General features: G+C 38.0%; 1 pseudogene; it reads right to left on the reverse strand.

Moving 5' to 3' along the window:
• The window catches only part of LOC109056054, a 109,088-nt pseudogene that overhangs the window by 15,859 nt on the left and 68,887 nt on the right, over window positions 1–24,342 (reverse strand).

Below are 24,342 nucleotides of genomic sequence, written 5' to 3' on the forward strand. Positions count from 1 at the left end.
CGCTGCTGTGTGAGAAGTGACAGAATTGTCGACAGATGTTATGATGTTTTACAGGTGCCACAAACAAATCTTCTGTCTCTATGGCAACAGCCTGCTGATGATGCTAATATTGGATTAGAAACAGATGAGTATTTTTATGGAAGTACTCAAGATAGGTAGCTAGTGATTGCAGTAATGACAGCGAGCTGTTAACAGCAACTGTTAATTCCTTTAATCTAGTTTAGTAGAACTGAAGCTACACTTAACATAAACTGCTGTTTTAACACTATAATGTGTTGAATAATTAAGTAAGTAAGCAGGGACACACTGGACGATAAATGTCTGTAAAATTCGAACACATTGTTTTCTGTGAGTTTACATACCCAAGCTAAAAAAACAGCTGATCACTTTAGGAATTAACAGCCTGTCCGCTAATCTTCAATGTGTTTACCATAAAATATTTCATCTATTTTTCATATTTAGAAATATTTTAGATATCACATCGAATTTTGTAGAATTTTTAGTTCTGTTTAATTGCATTTTTATGGTATTTGCAAACCATTCATAAAACTGATAGCCACTGAATGCTTCAGAATCAGATTGACATTATTTCAGTATATTTAAATCTAAACATTGATGTTTATTATAGTTTATGTCTAATATTTTTTATTTTGACTAGTAGAAGTTATGAATGGCTGTTTACTTAAAAATGTTTGAAGGCAAAGTGAAAAAGTTCATTTCAAACCCAGATTAACATGTATTTCCTGTTTGTCTTCCTTGTGCTTTTTTGTAGTCTTTTAGTTTGTAGTTTGCCGTGTTTAGTTCTTGTTCTTGTTTTCCCTTGTTATTCTTTGATTGATTCCTCCTGTGTCTTGTCTTATTACACCAGGCTATAAGACTTTGCATTTTTATTGGTTACTTGTCTTTCTTTAGTGGTTTGTTGTATTTGTGCTCTTCTGTTTTCTACATTTCCAAGTTCCCAATTTTAGTCTTTTGTGTATCCGTATTTTTAGTATATCTGAATTTAGATCCTCTCTCCTTTGAGAGGATCATCATCGCAGCATTACTATAAAATATATAAGTAATTTAATTTGTATTCAACATAAGTTGAAATGTCACCCATTTTTTTTAATTAAACCAAAATCTCTGCAAAGCTGGGAATAGAGAATATTCTAATAACTCTTGATTTACTCTTGCGCTTTAAAGATATTTTAATAAAAGATGCAAAAGCTATGCTATAATGAACTTGACTTTATTTTTAAACTATGCTCCACTAACACAAGCTTTCTTCTCTTTAATTGATCCAGTGATTCATAATCACAATAAAGGCTGACTAAGCTTTGTGAGGCAGTATTGATCTGTGTGAGTGACTCCCATGAGCATCAGGGGCCTTTAATTAGGTAACATCACTTGAGGCAGCAACGCCCATTCAGTTCCTGCAGTCATATGAACACTCTTCATCATCCCAGTAATTTACAGAGAAACAAGACATTTTACACATTGTGATTAACAATGATGCCATTTTTATTATGCAGTAACCACCTCCACAGATCTGAGCCCTGAGGTTGAATAAGACATTCTGTTAACATCCGCTCTTATTTATCAGGATTAGCTGTAAACAACAGCAGAGAGAAACAATATGTACAAACAAGACCAAAATCAAAACTCAAAAGGATTTGCCTTCAGTCCTGTTAAGTTTCAATTATCCAGCTCTTCGGTAAACAAGGCTGAGCCGAATAAACAGGCTAAATGAACATGACGTACCACAATCCAGGGGAACAGGTTTCCATTCTCAGCCTAACGTGATGGCAATAAACACAAGTCTCCCTGCGGGTTTGTCGTCAGTTGACTGAATCGGCATGCTCAGGAAACAGCGCCGGCAGATAAGCCTGTCGTTTCAGTATGATGAACAGCGGAGCTAATGCTAGCAGAGCATCTGGCAGCTTCCTTATTTAGTTTGGTGGGAAAATAAAAATTACTGTTCTGTAAAATCTATACACACAACATCTACAGTAATTACACAACATTCAATGTTTAAGAAAGTCCATCAGAGATACTCAAACACTGATTTGGCTGCCTACTGATTCTAGCTGACAGTGATTAAATATTTCTTTCATTAAGCAGAATGACTGAGAGTTTTTGTGTTGAACAGAGAGGACCTTAGGGAGAACAGTCTAATGGCAGCTTGGCAGCTTGTGGCACTATAAACTTTCAGAGGACACACTTATCGCTATCTACCTTTATCGTTCTGTCTCTTCCTCCTCTCACATTAATGGAGGTTCATGAGTTTCCAGCTGCTGATGAAGCTCTAAAGGATCAACACAATGAGGCAGCAGTGGAAAGGCGGGAACACAGAGGTTTTCCCTCGCTTTCTTACTATCCACTATCGCTGTAACGGCTCAATAGTCTCACCGCAGGTCTCATCTTGATGAGCTAAAGGGTTTTTCTTCAGCAACGCCTCCAGGCTAAAGAAGAAAAGAGACTTACAGTACAAGCAGATCAAACAGAATATGAACTCTGTGTCTGGTGATGCTATTTTAATCTACTTAGAGATTTCTATGGACGTATGCATCTTCAGAGGATGTGACAAATAAACAGTCCATATAGAAAACTAATGAGACAGCTGACATGTGATCATACCTGAGATGAATGTTAATACTAAGACTGAATAAATGTTCAACTCTAGCAACACTTAGACTTCCATTCAGATCCATCAGTCGTGATAATCTTTTGAAATCCCAAGGAGATGAAGAACAATTTGCACTGCTCTCTGCTGTGACTTTAGGTATAAGCGTCATGTCTGTTCTTTGACATTTATTAAAAAATCTTCTATAATTATAATAATCTTTTGGATGAAATTAGGTTTTAGAAATTCAAGATTCATCCACTCAGTGTCATCCATAAATGCAGCTTAATATTATCAAAAGTGACATTTTAAATTTTAAATACATTTTAAAGAGAAGAAGAAAAAATGTTTAAAACCATACTTTTTGTGCTTTCACGGAATAACAAAATAAATTGGTATATTTCGCTAATACAATTTATTTAATTAATTTAGTTGCTTAATTTTAACCATAGTAAAGTTCTTAGAGATGAAATGCTTCATCTTGAAATCTTTTTGAAATGTTTTGCACTGAAAATCCAGATTTGGTCTCAACAGACTTTTATACTCCAATAGTTTTTCCTCACCTTTGTCGTTTTGTACTTGCTCAGTGGTAGGTGAATGAGCCACTGAAATAATGTGCACAAATAAATTAACCACACAAATAAAGCTGAATTAAACTGAATAGTCCAGCAAGTCTCTGTGGGGGAGTGAAGGATGTTAAATGGCTCTGTAGTGCAGGTTTCAGGCTCTCTGAATGACTCTGCATGTTTCCAGAGGGGCCGTGTAACAAACAGAACCCACCTCGCCAGGTTGAAGACGTCATCAATCAGACCGGCCCTGTTGCCCACGGAGATGATCTGCCGGTGGAGAACAGCAGAGACATTTATAATGCAGCAGGAAACATGCAGGATAGATGGGAATGAGGAGGAGAATGAGGAAAAGGAAGAATCGTGACAGAAGGGGGAACGAAAAATCAAAGGAAATACTCAAAAAGGAAAGATGATGGACTGAGAGAGGTGAAAGAACAGCATTGTGGGTGCTGTACCGTTGGGTTGGTCATCAGCTGCTGAATCAGAAGTCTCCAGTTGTGAAGGTCGTAGTTTACTCTGAAGTAGCCTGTTTGATTGATGTTGCCCAGCAACCATGTCTCACCGTCCACGTGACCCACTCTGTGTGTCTCTATAAATACACAAGTAAAAAAAGAACATGAAACAAATGTTTAATGACACTTCTGACAGCTCAGTGTAGCTCAAATCACATGCAAATGAGCAGAAACACACGGCACCAAATGACATCTAGACAATCACAGACAGATATATATATTCTGCCTGACTGTGCACTCACAAAGCTTTTTATTCATATCAATGTTTAAAATTTTCAGCGCATTTATAATCATGAACTCATAAAGGCAGTCCTGCATGAAAATGTACAGGAAGAGACGATGTATTCAGCATTTTGTAATGCACAACATCTGTAATCTAATGTGTTTGCCGCGTTCTCATCTTGTATTATTCCAGCCAGACCTTGTGCTTTTTCATGGATAACAAATGCACCGGTTAAGTGCTTTTGAGTGCATTTGAAGTGTATCGTGATCCAGGGAGCATCCAACCATCAGTGGCCAGATTGCAAGAGTCAGGTGGTGAGTTAATGCACATAAATGGGGTCTCTATGTTATAGTCTCTGTTTCTTTCAAGAGTCGCTGAAGACTAATGACTTTCAAGACATATTCTTGATCGTGCCGCTGTGGATCTGCATTGTAGCCCTGATGAGGGCTGTTTCTCAGAGAAGGTGAGCAGAAAATGGAGGCTGTTACATGTTCTCACAATCAGGGGAACTCTGAGCTCTGAGCCACTCGGATCATTCACAGACCAAATTCAATTCTGGCGCTTGGAATTTGACTCGCTGTGGCTCTATCCGAAGAAAATCCACCTCGTTCTCCCAATGGAGAGGAAAGGAATGGAACAGAATTGAATATAATGATGGTGGATGTGGAGCTGCTGCATGAATAAGTGACTCACAGATGAATAGTATTTTGAATGTGTTGTAAAAGGACATTTACATAAACGCACTCTCAGGAGCTGAATTAGTCAAATTTTATGACGAAATCCAATTGAATCTGTACTTTTATCTATAGTTTTATGTGTTTCTGGCTGATATGACAGCAGTCGTGGACTCCATAGGTCAAGGACATGACATTTATTTTCTGTTCAGATCTAAAAAGAATTCAATTTATACATGCAATAACTTCCATACCTACTCTATGACAAGCATGTTTTCAATTTCTTCTTATTAATTAAAATTCATTGTGATGTCAAAAATTGCAGGTTCATAGTAACAATATATTGAAGGAAAAACACCATTTAAAAAAAAAAAAATCATATTCTTGAAAACTGTGATTCTTGATTCTTTTAAAACAGTTTGGAATACTCTTTTTATTACTTTTTAAATAATTAAAATTTTTAAATATTTTTGATATCATATTTTTTGATGGGGATTCTCAAGACTGTTTGTCAAGGTCATTAATTCTCTTAAAATATTGACAAGGCATGATTAGTTCTTGACGGACAAATTATAATTAAAACATTTAAATAATAATTAAGATGTGCATGCAAATGTGCATTCAAGGTGTAAGGAAAATGTGTTATTATTTTTATATGGTGGTTACACCACATGACACATTTAGAGTCAAATTGTGATTGTCTGTGTCCATACACTAATGAGAACACTCATTATTGCGTAATTGGTACCTGTTTTATTGGAAACCCAAATGATGGTCTCTGTTGATATGTGACTGGAGTTTCCCACTGCCAGCGTAAGCGGTATTTGCCACTGGAAGCTGAAATGAGACAAAGAGAGAAATATCAGCTGAAACGCTTCTATTTGATCTCAGGGATTTAAATGTCACTGCTGCAGAGACCTACTGTATGACGCACATAATCTTACACATAAAGACTGCCACAACTTAATGCGATTGTAGAATATATATGGGCGATATCCTCTCTGTCTCGGCACAAGCAGGCAAAGTGACAAAATCAGACATATCAGATGATTGTGAAGCTGAAAGAAAGCCCAGCAATGTCAAAGCTCAATGAAATCAGATTTTATTCTTTTCCAGAGTCCTTTGCTATTTCTCTATCACACATACACAGCTGTGTATCACTCGTCACCCGATCGCTGTCATGTTCTGTGTCACCATCTCATTTTGTTTCATCTGTGAGTGTGTGCTTTCATGTGTTAGTGTGTGTATAAACATCCCTAGGTATGAGTGCACATCCAGTAAAAGCCTGTCTGACAGCTGTGTCACTATGGATGGCCGCCCCTCTTTCAGCTGTCTGAATGGCTGACACACAGGTGGACGTGGTCTGCTGTCTGCCAGCGTAAACTACCCCAGACGACAAGAGCACAGCAGAGCCGACCAACAGCAATAAAGACTGTAACCTTAGAGACCTAATGCAAGACCGAACCATTTAAACACACTCCAAACACGGTTTTCAAACAACAGTTTTCCACCTTCCTCAACAAAGCCATTTCATTGACTGAGAACAAGTTTTATAAGTAGGGAATAACAGGGCTATAAGCGCACCAGAATTCATAATCCTTATTTTTCATTAAATTTTCTTCAGTATTTTTAAAAATCAATGTGTTTATTGAATACGAGTAATTTAAACTATTTTATATATCAAAATAAACATGATATAGTAAGGCAAGGCAAGGCAAGGCAAATTTATTTATATAGCACATTTCGTACACAATGGTAATTCAAAGTGCTTTACATAATAGAAACTAAAATAATCATAAAATAATAATAATAATAATGCTACAAACTTTGTTGAAGTTACTGCACTGAACAAGTATTTTTTTTTTATTATTATTATTATTATGCAAGACATATTATTTTAGATTATGTATCTGTAATACAAGGGGCCTTTTGCCCCCCGACACACACACACAAAATGTGTTGTTCAATAAAAAAAGCTGCAATCAATCAAAGCACATTTCCCTTAAGGGGTGCCATTAGCCCCATTTTACTCAATTCAGTGCCTGATAAGAAATGATAGAACATTGCATAATGGTGTTTTTATTCTTAATCATGAAAATATGTTAAGGAATGTCTTATAAATTACATATCACATTATATTAACAAAGCTAAAATGTTTTAAACAATACATCTTTCTCTGTGTTTTTAGTTTATTTTGGTTAACTTAGCTTAATTTCTTAGCTTACCATTAAATGCCTTTGGGTACCAAGCTAACTGCTTAACAAGGCATAATGATATATTGAGGCAACATGCTAAAAAAAACACCCTGAACACCTTAGCAACCACATAGCAACACCCTGTCAACCCTCAAGTGAACTTTACACAGGCACGCATCAAATTTTCAGAATAAAATGTCAAAGTTTAGTCATCTAATATGTGAAGAGCAGCCTGGATTGATTAAAGACTGACTGATAAATAGTTAATAAAACGATGGATACAGCAGACTATTGAGTTACTGGGCTGAAGGTTTACAGTATATCACAGAGGAAACTATAGCACAGTCAGAAAGGCATTATGCATAAGATGAAGCAATATGATCCTGCTGGGAAACAGTGTTTAAATCCGTATGTTTGTAAGGGCACTATAGAGAGAGATTCTGTGCTAGAAGAGCGCTGATAACAATACTTATGAATTCCAGTGATAACAGAAGCATCTGTGTGTGTTCAGATGAAACCACACACTGATACATTTACATAAAACTCTGTTCATCAGCGGGATTGAACAAGAGAAGAAAGCAAAAGAAAATTAAAGTTCTCCACAGGCTGGTAATTTGGTGGCTCATGTTTATGTTCATTTATGGAAGCGTCTGTTATCATCATCGTTATTTACATCCCTCAGGAACTTTGTGTTTTGGCCCAGAGCTTTAGCTAAAAAACAAATCAAGATTTCAGTGTCTGCAGTAGATGGGTAAAGTGTTCGTGTGAGATGGGACGTGAGGGCATCATGTTATGTTTATGGAAAGAAGCAATGTTTGTTAGCTGAGGTTCAGTTGCTCTTAATAGACAAGAAAATATGGCAACACTTTAGATTAAGGAACACTATTAACGAGTTGCGTATTAGCATGCATATTACTAGCATATTGGCTGTTTATTAGTACTTATAAAACACATATTAATGCCTTTTTCTGCATGACCATATACAAGATCCCCTAACCCTACCCAGTACCTAAACATAACTACTACAACAACTATCTTATTTACTTTCAACACACAGAAAATTAGGAGTTTATGTGTAGGAATATGTGTTCCCTAATCTAAAGTGTAGCCTGAAAAAAATGTTAGATTTAGTGTTGTAATTTTATGAAAAATAACATTCACTGCCATAATGGTTGGGTGCTATATGGTTGCTAAGGTGTTTTGACTAGTTGCTAGAGTGTTCCTTTGATGTTCTGTTTATGTATTAATTTGTTTACTTTTATTATAATAAAAAAAATAGATATAAAAAATTCAGGCAATTTGCAATTTGCAAAACATCAGTCACTGTAAAAGAGTAACAGCTGTGGTCTGAATGTGTCTACATTTAAAATTTACTGCGATTAACCAGCATCCTCTCTCTCTCTCTCTCTCTCTCTCTCTCATTGGATGTGAGGTCTCAGTCTCACTGTCTCTCTGTGCGGGTGTGATAATATCTCAGGCTCTCTTTAGGGACGGCTGGCTTTTGCAGTCTATAATGAGTCACTGGGGGCTTTTGTAGCTCAACATGTGCGATAGATCCTCACAACACTTTTATCCAACATCCAACACCGGCTGCACAGAAGAGAGGAAAAAACACAAGTGTCTTCATTTGAAATCTTCCATGGATTCACATATGCTGGAGTTTGAGATTCTATGTTCACTGATGTTGTTTAGATTTTCAGTCAATCATCCAGCAGTGGTTTGAAACCACTGAGACCACGAAGAAATGGACAAAAGAAGATAAAGATGTTCTCCTGGATGGGCTACATAAGAAAGACTGGGTTTTGTTGGATACTGAACTAAACATCTGCTAAACAAAGAGGTTGGTGGTGGAATTCTGGAATGCCAATGAACCTTTTTTGCTGAACTCTTATTGCCAAATCAAGGCTTTTAAACTTTAAAATCAGCCTTTAAAATCATCCATCAGCTAACAGACAAATTGGAAAAGCACAAATTATACATGTCCAAGATTTCTTGGAAGATTTTTTTAATGATTGACTTCAACTTACAGTGACACAGTAATGTATCAAAGGATGTGTAGTCACAAATCAGAGACTTGTGAAGATCAATGATCAACCAAGGATTTTAGATGAATATAATTTTATTGATTTAAAAATCATCAAAACTAACTGACTTTTTTTTCATTTGCTCAGAAAACATTTGAGAAGATACTTAATTTGCACAGAAGACCATATATTTTGCATGCACAGATTATTGTTTCTTGTACAAAATAAAGCATTGTTTACAATAAATATTACTGCTGCATTTAAGTTGAAGTGTTTATTCTTAATATGAAAGACATTCTAGATCTACAGTACAGTTTTTTCTACTTTATTTATATGCCCAGTGGCGTTCAAGCTGATGCATGTTCATGCATGCATTTTAGATGTGTATGTGTGTTTTGCACTGTTAACTGTCTAGACCAGTGATCCTCAAATCTGGCTGGCAAGATCCACTTTCCTGCAGAGTTTAACCCTAACCTAACCCTAATCAAACACACCTGAGTTGGCTAATCAGTGTCTTCAGGGTCATTAGAAAATCACAGGTAGGTTTGTTTGATTAGGGTTGGAGCTAAACTCGGCAGGATACCAGATCTCGCGAACCAGATTTGAGGATCACTGGTCCACACAGAAGGAATCCACAGAAGGTAGGCAGGTCACACACGAACAACTCAACTCAACTCAAGAATTCACAGACTAGACTTAATAAAGGGGAGCTCAATAAGGGACAGGCAGGTGAGGAGGATAAACTAATAATGATATAACAAGAACAGGAACAGGAACAGAACCAAATATGGGCACAAAGAACTAATTAATGAAAGAGAGACAGAAACAGGGTCAATGAACACATGAGGGATGAAAACACAACAAAACCTCCAAAGGGGGTGTGACAGAAACGTTTAACCATACTGTGAGTGAGTGTGTGTATGTGACAATTTTATTGCCAGAATCTTGATGTTATTTAATTGTGGGGATCTGATCATCACCATGTGACCTTGAACTTTCAGTCACAAATTAGTCTGACACAGTTACACAACAGCCTCAAGCAGACCAACACATACCTGCAAAATAAGACTCTATAATCCACCTGTAAAAGAATTCTTAGGAGTAACAACACGTCCCCATTACAGTCTAGCAGCCTGCAATGAGAAAATTAATTTGTGCCTTCAAGCACTAATAAGTTGTTTATATTCTCTATAACATCACCTCAGCATAAAATCTGGGTTGTGAAAATCCAAATAGTCAGGTAAGATACGATTGCAAAAGTGTTAATGAAGGAACGGTTCAGCTCTACACTTTTTACACTGGTGAAAATAAGCACAGGATCTGCAGAACTATCTTAGATGTGCTAAACGGTCCTTTGATGATTTCAGATGAGGTGTGTTGAAGTACTAATCTTCATACTTATAGCCACTTTATAGTGATGTATTGCATCTTGCTAACTTACTACTGCTGTTTTATACTGGAGAGGAGAACTGTGACCCTGAACAAATGCAAGTTTAATAAGATAACTGCTAATATGCTAACAAGCCGATGTAGAAGAGAGCGGGGCACAAGCTAATACTTTTTGAATTTCTCAGTTTGTGTAAATCCGCATGGGGTTCAGAGTGTATATATATATATATATATATATATATATATATATATATATATATATATATATATATATATATATATATATATATATATATGTATATATATATCAATATTAATTTCACACCTGTGTAGTACAAATATGTGGTTCTGTTTCACAATTGCAGTGTATACTATTTTCTTTATTTACCCCAAAAGAATGGAAGTGAAATGTGACAACATGCCCCAGCTAAGGAGGATAGAACAACACAATAGAACACCCCATTAATTTTAGACAGAAAACGATGCCCCAAAACACAATATAACAGTCACACCATTAAAAGAAAAATAAATAAATAATGACAATACATAAACCGACATGTGATGGTGAATAATTCAACAGTAACTGACATGTACAACATGACATACATGAATGCAGCCCATGCTTTGGAGATGCTAGCAGTATAATCCGGGAATATTGCAATGGAAACACCATTAAACCTAAGCAGAGCCTGACTGCGCACTCTGCGCAGGACCTCAACGCAATCCTGATAGTAGTGTAGCTTTGCTACAGTCACCTGTAGCTTTCCTCCGGGGGTCAATGGTCTTGAACTGCAATACCACTCTACCAGAACTTCCTTATCCAGTTTCAGCACCTTGGATAGTACTGTAGTTCAGAGACCGACTCTGTGGAAGCTGATCCCGGTCTCTTTGCAACACCCACAATTAGAATATTGCACCTTCACACCCTCCATGTCTTATAACTCTTTCAGTTCCATCTTCAAAGTGCTAACCACGGCTTGCAATTCATCCATATCTTTAATTGTAGCCTTCAATTGTTCAGTGTCAGCCCGGATTAACATTGCATTGTTGGCTATTTCCATTCTGACTGCTTGTATCTCGCTCTTTAAGAAGTAGAAATTGTCAGCGAGAGAGTTGTTAAGTTCAGTTCTTGTCACTGCGGAAATATCTGCTTTTAAGGATATGATAATCTGCGATTTCAATTCTTCCATATCAATTTCACTTGAAGTCATGTTTGGTGGAGTCTGTGTGTCAGCACGGTCGGAAGCTGAACTCGCACGGTCGGAAGCTGAACTCTTTGTCAAGAAGGAATTGGGCCTAGAACTGGAGGATCTGCAGTTTTTATAATTCCAGAGCTTAGAGGCCATCACTCTGAACAAGGCTCGTTCATTTCACTCACTATTTGTGCGGGAATACGTTACAAATCATGCTAGGGATAATTGCAAAGGATATGTTGCTTTTAATACAAGATTAAATAAAAATTAGAAAGGAGCTCAGCTAAACACATTCTATTCCATCGCCTGCTCATTAGCGCGCCCAGTTTTCAAAGAAATATTTAGCATTAAATACAAATGACAAGATCTATTCAACACCCAAACTTTATAAAAACAGAATAAAAACGAACAATCTACTTTTAGAATGCTAGCACGATAGGCTTCCACTGTATCATAACATGTTTTTTCATTCTTTTTTTAAACTAAAGGATGAGTCACAATTAATTACTGTGGTAATCAATAATAGACCAAAGATGATATCAGAACAGCTGAAGTTGTATTTAACCCAGAAAGATTTATTTAATGCACATTTGAAAGAGGAAGTGAATTAGTACAGCCTCTCAGGTTTGTGGCTCTTTGCTAGCTGGATTATGAAGTTTGCTTTAACAGAGTATCAAAGTGCAGCAAAAAAGTCAGTATGTGTTTTAAGTACAACAATGTGAAAGAAATATCCTTTTCTGTGGATTTTGTACCTCTCCAGACAGACTGTGAACCCTCTATGAACTGTAATGAGATGTCAGTGGACATGAAACATACTGAATGAGTGTGAAATATGCTCAAACTGACCTTCTCTGTTTTCCTTTTGTTGCAGCCAATGTTTCTGTCAGCACATTTTGTTAGGCTGGCTTAAACCCTCAAGTAAGGTGTTACACTGCATTTACAAAGGTGCCAAATCCCCCTGCATTCTGGCAGGTTGTCTGGTACTCAGCAGAAAACCCTTCTGAGGGGCAAAGCAGGAAAGATACGCCCCCTACTCGCAACACAGCTTTGCTATTGATTCTTGGAGCAGTTCTGCTTCTGAACGCCTCTGCAGAAGACCGCCGCACTCAGAAAACACGTTCATGTAGGAGGAGACATTTAAAAGAAGGTGGCTTCGTCTGCTCTGAACAAATGAACTCCGGAAAGAGGTGAACATACAGATTTCTACCTGCATGTTTCATTTTTATGACACCAGATGGCTTGATGTGGAGAGCGTAAAAGCAGGAAGCCTTTGAGTACTTGCAGATGATCTTTCAGATATGTTTATGATGACAAAAATGATGCTTTAATCTCACTAGAAGATTATTATTATCCATTATTAACCACCTATAGTCAGAAAACCACATTCAGAATTACATGCTACAAGCTCAGGAGCTCATTTCCTTAAATTGCAGGTGTTTTGCACTGATATTGTTCTCGAATTAAGAAACATTGTCACTATCGAAATGGCAATACGGCCTAACACCACACACCACACTCTCAAACTGACAGCACAGCATTAAAATTCAATTCTTGACTCAATTCTTGTGCCGCTAACAGTGTCTGATACAAAACAAAAGGAGGATTTCTAAAACGGATCAGAGGCAATACTGAATTATTCATCTCACTCTAACGAAGAATTAGACTAATCTATCTGGCAGTGACACACGCAGTTTTCCGTGACGACGCAGACGGGTGCCAAACTGCATGTGGCAGTGACGGGTTAGCATGGGTCGCTAATAATAAATGAAATGCTCAGTTAATAGCAGCTTGATAGCCAGTGAAAGCCAGCAAATGATTTAAGGCTGGTTAAAGCTGTTTAATCTTAGCAGGCGAGGTGAAGGCAGACTTCCATATTTATGTTAAACTGTTCACATAACTTGGGTCTTCATGCTGTTGTGGAGCGCTAAAGTAGTCTATTCTTCTGTATTTCCTAGATTCTTCATCTCTTTAGCTGCATAGCTACCAGGATATTTTTTTTCTGTCTGAGCTTGATCTGATCACAGGAAACTATCATTGAATTCTGGGAGGAGAATCACTGACTGTGGGCTTTTTACATTATTCAGTATTGCAGTGTTCGGCAAACGTACACTCCTCTGCTCCATATGTTATGGTGGATTTCTGCAACAATGTATGAGCTCATGGAGAATCAATGTCAAGGGGTCAGTTGACTGATGGTGTTTCATTTTCATGTAACAACCTGTCACGATTGACATATGGCAGACTACCTTTTGTTGAACAGCTCAGGATTCTGGATCTTTGCGTCCGTGTCATAGATGAAGTGCTCTTGTGAGATGGTGACACTGTTGTCAAGACTGTCGTTCTTGCTGATGGTGACGACAGGGTAGCCCATCTGCAGGGTCCAGCGGTCCATGACCTGCGTGATGTTGATGTCCTTTCCCTCCCGCTGCATGGCCTGTGAAACAAAACATATACATCAAAACACATCATACACAGATCATCATGTCAGGCATCTAACAGCTCAAAGTAAAAGGTGCAAAGAAAACAGATTGTGTCTGAAAATGTCAGCTGAGTGGAAGTGAGTTGTGTTTGTGGGCTTTAGGGTTCAAGAAGTACCATATGAATTCAGATTTGATGTTTTTAACTGCACATATCTTAACTGATTCAAGTTTTCGTTGTCTTTCAAAAATAAAATGGATGTAAATAAAAACGATTAAACTTAAACTGCATGTGCAGGAACATCACAAGGCAATTTCCTGTTATCTAATCTTTCTATATGAGAGCACGCTTGTAAAAGAGCAGAGCTAGATTTATAAGTCTGATTTCTTCAGAGGAAGATGCTCCTCCTATTTTAAAGAAGTAAAACATAAAATTGGATCTCACAGCTTATTAATGAGAAAACAGTTTTGTCCCTGAGGGAAATATACTGCGTACACGGTTGCTCCGTATTCTTTGAAAATGCTACTATAGCGGTGGACAACTGTTTTCTGTATACATTGTTTTCAAAAGCTCTCTGTATGTATGAGGATCCTTTTAATGCTTTATCTTCTTTTCACCTTGAGCTGCTGTATCCATTTAAAAAAGAATGGTACAGCAGGTGACTACAAAACATTGGAAACACCTTGTCGCTGGTTTGAGCTCTGCAGAACCGGTTGCACTTAAGTCAACCTCTAATGGTATCAATCAAGTTGAATTTCCATGCACTTCTTATAAAGATTATGTGCAGCACTGCCAGTGCAAAGTCAGTATTTTGTATATAGTTAGTGTCTGGGATATTATATAGAAAATGACAAGTGAAATGGATGACTTCTCACAGCTGTCAGTGACTCATGTTTTGTTGACTGTGTGCATAGAGAAGAGGCTCTACAGAGACTGATGATGGCAGTTGATGTTCCTACATTATGAATCATTTTCTATAGGACGGCTTTCAGGAAGCTACTGTACCTTTGCCCTGGTGGATATAATTAAAGGAAGTGAAGGCCAGTCCGGCGACGAGTCGTGAGTTTGACAAAGGGCTTTGTGGGCTCTAAGCACTGCCAGATTATTGCAGCAATTTGGATTTCATGAATAGCTAATGAACACAGTGCATATCAGTATTCATTAGATGATGGGCTGTCACGGACTGTTAATGTAGCTAAATTCATCAGTGTCTGACAAACATGGCCACTGAGAGGATACAGAGGTCCAGATCCGGCCCCTTCACATAAATTCACCTTTAAATACATTCTGTTTTGAAAGATTTTTGCATATGTGTGCTGTTATAAAAAAGTAAAGATACTTTAAATAGTTTTGTTAAACAGGTTTTATTATCATTTAATGTAAGAACTTTGTATTAGCGTTTGTATTTGTTGTTCCAGTAACTGAAACTGAAGGAATTATGGGAAATAAAGTCTGCCACAAACAATATGGTTGCTAAACCCTCTATGGTACTACTAAAAGACAGAGAAACTGAAGCAGTGGATCAGTGTTTCTGTCAGGAGATGGGCGCTCATGCCAAACCTAATAAAAACTGTATTTTTGAAGCATCTAAATAGGTCAGCTTTCCTTAAGCAGAAGATCATTTTTAGACTTATCTTGGGTTATTCTTGGCTACACCTGAGCTGAAGGGCAGATGCTCATGTTTAATCTGAGAGACTCATCAGGCTTGTCAGCAATTATGTGACACTTTACTAATCGGGTCTGTTTAGATTCAAGTAATTTATAAGTTAATTAAAATCACCAGAATCAGCAGCAGCAAGCCTTCAGTATCTGTGAACATTTACATTTAGCAGGTTTTAGTGATCAGATTTCTGGATCAATAGTGACCTTCTCCTTTAGAAAGCATTTCCATTCTAAGTGCAACCTCAAGTGTAACAGCAGACTATCAAACACAACCAGCCTCCATATCAAACTCTTTCCCATGTGACCGTTCGATAGAACCATAATGCACTGATGTGAGTAGGTGGTGTATTGGCCTAAATTTGTGCACAGCTTATGATATGCAGCTATTTAATGGCCTCTGACCTATATGCAGCGCATGAATCTCTGAACACCTGCCTGCAGGAGATGCACTGGGTGAATTTAAGTAGGTTGAACACACACAGTTTCACTCGCTGCTCAACACTGACTGACCCCAGCACTGATTCCTGCTCGTGGATGGAGGTCTCACACCCAGAAGATGCGTGAAATCTCACCTCAGAGAATTTGTTCCACAAGTCATCTCTCGCCGCGTTCCCGTACATGTGCGTCATCAAGTAATCCTGCAAACAGACAGAGACAGAGATCAATATTGGAAGAGAAATTAATTGGACTTGTACACAATAGCATTATTAATCCTCTCAGTTCAAGCTGAATGTATGCAAATTAACAGCAGATGGTTAGGTGTGATTACCATAGTACATGCCAAAAAAGCATGGAAAAATTTGGAAAACGTACTTTTTAATCAAACATTTATTAATAAGTAACACGTAAATATAAATGAGTTTTGCAAAGAAAGGAAATATCTCATACTCAGTAAAGTGCAGAATAAAAGTGCCTTAACATCAACCACAGACAAATCTGCATAGAAAAGTGGATGTAATATCTGTATTGTGGTGTATTATTGAAGCTAAGACACCGGTGGGTGTTCATTTCACTGCTAACAGACTTTAATCTGTTAAACGCCAAACGCTACATTATCAGTGTGTCTGTTTGGCCCTGCAGTCTCAGTGATACAGGCGACACGAAGAAGGAGTCTGATCCTGGAGAGCACATTTACATTCATCTGATAAGAACATCTGGTGAGAAGCCTTTTCCCTGCTGTATATGAGATTCCTCGATAACTCTTGAGTGACCGTGAGCAATAAACCCATCAACTGTAATCCGCTTCCTGTTGCTGGAGTCAAGAGAACAAGCTGTCAAAAAACTGCATGTCCTCTGCATGTGACATGCAACGGACTGGTTTCTAACTTCCTTTATACTGTTATAAAGGGATACTTATCAAAAATAAAAATAAATGAATAAATAAAATGTTTCTTCTGTAGAACACAAATGGAGATAATCTGCAGTCCAGGTTGCTCTTTTCAATACACCAAAAACATACAATAATCAGTGGATGCTACCATAAAAGTAGTTTTTATTTATATGTTTAAACTCTTCTGATGTCATAAACTATCCAAAAGGGTCAGAAAAGGGATTTTTTCACAGTTTTAAACAATGATACCAGCACTCAACACCACTAAATGAGGAGAGATTGCAGACAAACTTCACTGGCTCTTGTGTGCATTGTGATGCAGCAGGTTTGAATGGGCAAAAGCTCTAAGAGGGGAAGATTTTAAGTGAATAAATTCAAAAAATATGTATTTGGAATGACATGAGTGAGACCAGATTATGGCAGGGTTTTCATTTTGGGATAGACTATTCATTTAATAAGGCAATTTCTTCAGCCTTTGCTTCATGAATCAAATCAAAAGTGAACAGGCGTCATGCTGAGAGGTCTGAGCAAATTGCATTGGGATCCTGAAAGTGTGACCCAGTCCAGCTGGCCTCCATCTCTCTACATGCTCTGCTGAGCTCTCTGAGAGTCTGGGATTTGAGTCTGGAGCAGAACCAGATTCACGTTAGCATCCTGATGAATCTGTTTTAAACCAGAGCAATTCCTCTTCCTTTCTCTATCCTCCATCAGTAGAGTTATTGCCCTGAAGCAAAGTGACCATGTGGTCCAATCTCGACTCTGATAGGGCCGCCACAGTGTGTTGTCGTTATTTTGACACTGATGTGTTCCGCTGACTGCCACAGCAAGAGGATACATATCATGTCATTTCCATCATCGTGTTTCTTTTGATAATTATTCTCTTTAATATGTTAGATCAAATAAATAAACTATACAATCACATTTTGGGGAATGAGAGCTTTCATTTGATATGTGACTTATCAATGTTTGGTAAATTTGAGCGATATGAATATGAATATTATCGGCTATCATTGTCGGCAGAGAATATCGGTGCATCTCTAATATATATGTAGATTATGAGTTATAAATTCTATATTTAACTGTTGTCTAATCTCTTTTAGAAGGTCTAAATGCTGACAAATTAGAATGTTGCAGTATGAAATACCCCTTCTTGTCATTTGCATAGATTTGCACAGCCGTGAGGGACCACCCAGAGCCATTGTATGTTGGTGTTGACATTTTCCAGTCACTTGACCTAAAAGTGTGTATTTTAATTTAGTGTTGCTACCCATCACTGTTTAGTAACCACAAGCTCTTACAGAGAGACACACATAGACAGCAAACTCATATACTTTAACAGCTGTCTACTGTCTGTATACTGAAAACATCTACATAAGGCTGCATCCTAACCTAAAGTGAACCTCATATGATTGATTTGAAATGTTTTACATAGTGAGTATATAGTGTTTCTCTAATTCTCTAATTAACTGTCAGTCAATTACAATAGAGACTGGTGTAAGCATATCTAATATGATGCTGTAATGAGAAAAATATTACATACCACATATACATTTTTTAATTAAGAGACAATATTTAATTAAAATTAAAATCTTGTATGACACTTTTTCAATGTTTCAATGCATCCTGGGGCTGTTTTTAGTCAAAATATGTTTTATATATTTTAGTAGCCATCTGCTATCTGCCTTTTGGAAAAGCCTTCAACCCTGTTGAAGTGTGTACTTGTGATTCTGAAAATCTGTCTAGATAGACAGCTTGGAACAGATCTAAAGACTCATTTCATAACTCAACATATTCCAGTGGGATGGTTGTGTATGTAATTAATTTACTCTAATTAGCAATGGCTAGTTACTCCTCTGACACTCTTCAGAACAGAATTATATCCTGAATGTTCCTTCATCAGATATTATAACCACATTCGTTTTTGATTTCTGATTCTGCAAAGCCAAATTACTTACAAAGGGAGACAAAAGATTGATCGCTTTCGATATGCAAATCCCCCGGAGCTAAAACACAAGTTTTCTGCAAGAGCCTTCACCACAACAGTCAAAGCAGATCATAAATAATTCATTATTCATCCAACTGAATGTGTTCCCTTAAAAGTAATTCAAGAAGAAATATGTCTATAATTTTGAGGCAATGAAGGTTGATCGTTTGGTGAGGTGCTGTGTTTACCTATTCTCCCCATCAATCACACAGAGACAGACAGCGATACTGAAAGTTCCCATAAAAGAGAGAGAGACAGAAAACAGCAAGAATGAGGCTGCTGGGAGAAAAAGAGGAAGATGGGAAAATTGATCTTCTCTGTTTCCAGAATGTTGGGAAATTGAATCGAGGAGTATCTGGCTATTTCATCTCTGTTCAGAACCAATTATTAGCTCACAACATCCACAAGGAATCTCATGGACTGCCATTCTCCAAGTCAGGAACCCGCTGAGAGCAGACAAACAGGACTATGAAGCACACAATCCAGGGAAGGAGCTTCCCGCGGTTCCAAATCACATCCGGAGGATGAAGATGGACTGTAACACACAGAATTTTATTTCTTCAGGGCAGGGCAGACTTGTCCTCTGCTATTCAAAGGTCAAGCTTTGCACATTTCAAACCGGAGTGAATATTTCCTACATCCCATAATATGATCCATCTGAAAGTGGTTTTAAAAGCGATGGGCAGTGTGTGTAAATGAGACGGGAGCGCTTCATCACTCCAGTCAGCTCTATGAGCCCAGACTTCATTTATGACTCCCTCTTTTCTTTTATAAGAGACATTCATCCTCCTGCATCACCAGCCCATCCTCCATTTACCAGTGAAGACGCCCTCATCATCACAGAGAGAGAGAGAGAGGGAGAGAGAGAGAGAGAGAGAGAGAGAGAGAGAGAGAGAGAGAGAGAGAGAGAGAGAGAGAGAGAGAGAGAGAGAATTTTTTTGAATTTTAACAAAACTTTTATTACAAATACATCTCACAGTACAATTAAATTACAATGTGCATAAATATTAAGAGCAACATCAACTCACAATAAATGTGTAAAAAACAAATCACCCTCAGATACAGAACACAAAGCCTCGTTGCAACACCAAATACCTTCAAAGGTTATGAGATCATCCATTTGCTTGTAATAAGCAAAATCAATCATTATTCTTGCTTTTCACCATGTTTGAAAACATTGCTACTACATTCTGTCCCAAAATTTTGCTCAACTTTCTTTTTTCTACTTATATAAATGGCCAATTTTGCTTGGCCTAACACACAATTCAACAACTGACATACAAATCTGTTTTTCAACACATATTTATTTAAAACCTAAAATAAAAACCACAGTAGAAAAAAATTCATTACAGCTCTGAAAAAATGGCTCCTAAAAGCAAAAATAAAGGCTCTAATCTTGCACATTTTACAAAAGCATGAAAGATGGTTTCTCTCTCAGTGCAAAAAGGACATTGAGCATCAACCTCAGGATTTAAAACCGAAATAAAAGCATTCACGGCGACAGCGCCATGAAGAATTCTCCACTGTAAGTCACCTGTCTTTTTCGTCAACGGTGGTTTATAAAGTGCTCTCCACTCAGGTTTTCTATCCATATTCAATTTAAAAAAATCACGCCATGGAGTATCAATTTTCTTACTTAACACCTTTTTGTTAAAAATAACAACACAATACTTATACAAACTTCTCCCAGAACAAGAAAAGAAATCTACACACAGGGATTGAACAGTTTTTAAAAAACACTCCAGAAAACCTCTTCTAGATTCGGTGAAAAAGACAGACAAGGAAAAGAGTCTTCAGGATCTGGTTCACAGCGACCATCACCATACTCAGCCAACAAAAGTCTTTCTGTTGCATTGAGGAGCATCTGCCACTCACCAATAGTTGTGCAACTAGACGGGTTGATCGAATGCCCAGATGTTGAGCCCGTTGCTTCATCATTCATGAAATCCATTCCTGATACTTCCAGTAACTGTCCCAAAGTGATGACTTTACTGTCAGTGAGTGTCTTGTTAAGTCCTGGGTGCAGTCCACTGGCAGACAAATCCAGGCGTGCTCCACGGATTAAAGGCTCTTCTAACAGCCAATGAAGTGACTCTGAATCCTCTGTTTTTTTAAAAAACAAAAAGACTCCACACTTTAAAGAGGTTCCTATAAAAAAACTGGTAATCCTGAAGTGTTCAATTTCAGTGGGTCGAGTAAAAAAAGAGTTTTTATCTAGTCCCAGATTCTCAAGTTTACGTAAAATCACATATGCAACAGCACACCATCTACATTCAGCTGAACCAAGAAGAAGTTTTTGAATGAATTGCAACCGAAAAGTTGCTACTCTACTTTGAAGATGTATTAAAGCCCTGTCCACCCTCCTCCTTAGGCAAGAATAACACATTCTGTGGGATCCAATGCAATTTATCCCAGAAGAAGTCTACTAAAATTGCCTGGATTTTTACTAACAGTTGCGATGGAGGATCAATACATGCAACCCTATGCCATATTGAAGAAGCAACTAAATTATTTATAATTAATATACGCCCTCTATACGACATTTTTGGAATTAACCATCTCCATTTATCTAGGCGGCCTTTCACTCTTTCAATGACTCCTTCCCAATTCTTTTGCACTGTTAACTCATCCCTAATATACACCCCTAAGTATTTAAAACCTGATTTTCCCCAAACTAACCCTTTAGGGAGATCTGGTTTCCCACCTGCCCACTCACCTAAAAGTAAGGTTTCACTTTTACTCCAGTTTACACTGGCAGAAGATAACCCTTTAAAAGTTTTAAGTAAACCTGACAAAACTTGGATGTCACTTTGCCTACTAATCATAATTATAACATCGTCAGCATAAGCTGACAATGTAAGATTCTTTACACAGTTTGGCAAACATAAAACCATAAAGTTTGACCCGTATTTGCTGTAAAAGTGGCTCTATTGCCAAAGAGTAGAGCATACCAGACAATGAACACCCCTGCCGGACACCTCTCTGAACTTTAAAAGGAGCACATAAACCACCCGTTCACTTTCAGAATACTCTCAAACGCCACTGTAAAGAACTTTAATACAATTTATAAAATTTTGACAAAACCCAAAAGCCTCTAAAACTCTCCACAAATAGCGATGTTCAACACGGTCAAATGCTTTCTCCTGGTCTAACGAGATTAACCCACAGTCTAGATTCACCATCTTGGAGACCTCTAAAATATCCCGAATCAAAGAAACATTGTCAAATATTGACCTACCAGGAACACAGTAGGTCTGGTCAGGATGGATGACACCATCCATTGCTCCTGCCAGCCTGTTTGCCAGGGTTTTCGAGAGCAGTTTGTAATCACTAGAGAGTAGCGAAACGGGCCGCCAGCACTTTATGTTGGTAAGGTCTCCTTTCTTGGGCAGGAGGGTTAGCACTGCTCTACGGCAGCTCAGAGGCAGCTGGCCTTCGGCCAAGCTTTCATTCAATACCTCCAGAAGGTCTTCACCCAGTTCTGACCAGAAGGACTTATAAAAGTCTACTGGCAGGCCGTCAATGCCCGGCGCCTTTCCAGACTCCATTCCTTGTAGAGCCTTGTACATTTCACCCATGCTCAAAGCACCAGAAATCTCAGCATTGACTTCCTCAGACACCTGGGGTAAGTCGCTGAAAAAATCACTGTCACTCCTGTATTCTGGCCCAAGTTCATTTTTATACAGGTTTTTCATAGAACACAAAACTGCTCTCTTGCGAATGTCCGCAAAGTCTGTCAATAAACCTCCAGACTCAGAGCGCAGAGCATGGATGACTCTGCTCTGACCGTTCTTTTTCTCCAGGTTAAAAAAGAACTTGGATGGAGCATCCATTTGGTCCGCACTCTGGAACCTTGACCTGACCAGAGCCCCCTGTGTTTTGATGTTCAATAAATCAGCCAACTGTGTCCTTTTCTTTGCCAATGAATCTAAATACCTCCGGCCATCAGTTGACTCAGCTAATTCTAGAAGTTTTAAAATGTCAGTCTCCAAGGTGTTCATAATCAAACTTGTCTCTCTAGTGACGTTTTGAGTATACTGCAAACAAAATTGTTTTATTTGGGCTTTCCCAAAATCCCACCACTGTCGTAGAGACTTAAAAGAACCCTTTGTGGTTCTGAACTCATCCCAGAACAGTTTAAAGATGTTCTTAAAGTACCTGTCACTTAACAAAGTAGTGTTAAGCTGCCAGTATGCACTTCTTGGTTTAATGGAGTTTAAAAACACAGAACACAGCACCATACTGTGATCAGAAAAACTCACTGGGGTAATTAAACATTTCTTTACAATATTACAGTGATGCTTAAAAACATAAAACCGATCCAATCTTGCCAGCGAAATCACACTGTCACGAACATGAGTCCAAGTATACTGTTTTTGTGCCCCATTAAATTGTCTCCAAACATCGCATAGGTCATGGGTTTTGACAAACTGGATCAAACGATTACGAGACGGCAAGTGAGGTTCAATATGGTTTCTGTCCAAGTTTGACTGTGTACAGTTAAAGTCACCACCCACGAATAAATATTCTTCTACACAGCATTTTTGTAAGACCGAACACAAAGTATTTAAAAATAGCATTCTTTCTATTGGTGCAGTTGGAATATACACGCAAATAAAAACAAAAATAAAATTCTCAAAAATAGCTCTTACTTTTAAAAGCCTACCCTTAACTACTTCATCCACCTGATAAGAAGTTGGATTGAAAGCTTTAGAAAAAAAGAATAGCCACCCCTCCACTGACGGAGGTGTTGTGGCTCAACACAGAGACCCCGTCCCACACCTCAGTCCAATCAGCAGCATTCCTCAAGTCACTATGAGTTTCTTGCAACATAAGAACATCTATTCTTTTTTGTTTAACTACTTCAAACATAGCTGTTCTTTTTCTAATTTCTCTTACTCCATTTATATTTAAAGTCGCAATGTTCACTTCACTCATGCTTGGAGAAATGAAAGAGACTAAGACACAAATTAGCACTCCATACACACACCCCACATTACTAGCCAGGCTGCTATACTTTCTCACTACCATCATTGGCCTTGTCAGAAGTGAGTTTTCTCACAATCTTTTTTAGTCGATATAACTCCTTGTTTGTAAACAAACTCTCCGACATAAAAAACCTGGTTTTATCAACGAACTGCTTCGTGTCCGAAAAATAATCAGCTACACACAGACCCCTCTCTTGTTTTTAGTAGCTTTTAAAAAACAGTTTAATGTCTTCCACTTCACAACCTCGACTAGAGAAGTCACTCTGAGAGAGACTGACGCTAGAATCAGAAGATTCACTGTCACTTTCACCACAACAAGCATCCACGTCAGCTTTCTTAGCTCTAACCGTCTGAAACTCGTCAGATGTTTTTCCTTTTCGATGGAACTTTGAAATCAATCTGCTCTGTCTCCATTTCAATGCCATCACCAAACGAATCGAGCAGTAAAACGTTAGGTAAATTGACACTTTTTTGGCGTATTCGATGTTTTAACATCACCCGGTCTATTTTCCTCAACCACATTTTCAGGTTCATTTACCTGGATCGCCGCACTCTCGGCCGCGGGCAGATTCAATG

This window comes from Cyprinus carpio, chromosome A4, assembly GCF_018340385.1.
Source record: "Cyprinus carpio isolate SPL01 chromosome A4, ASM1834038v1, whole genome shotgun sequence".
Lineage (NCBI taxonomy): Eukaryota > Metazoa > Chordata > Actinopteri > Cypriniformes > Cyprinidae > Cyprinus > Cyprinus carpio.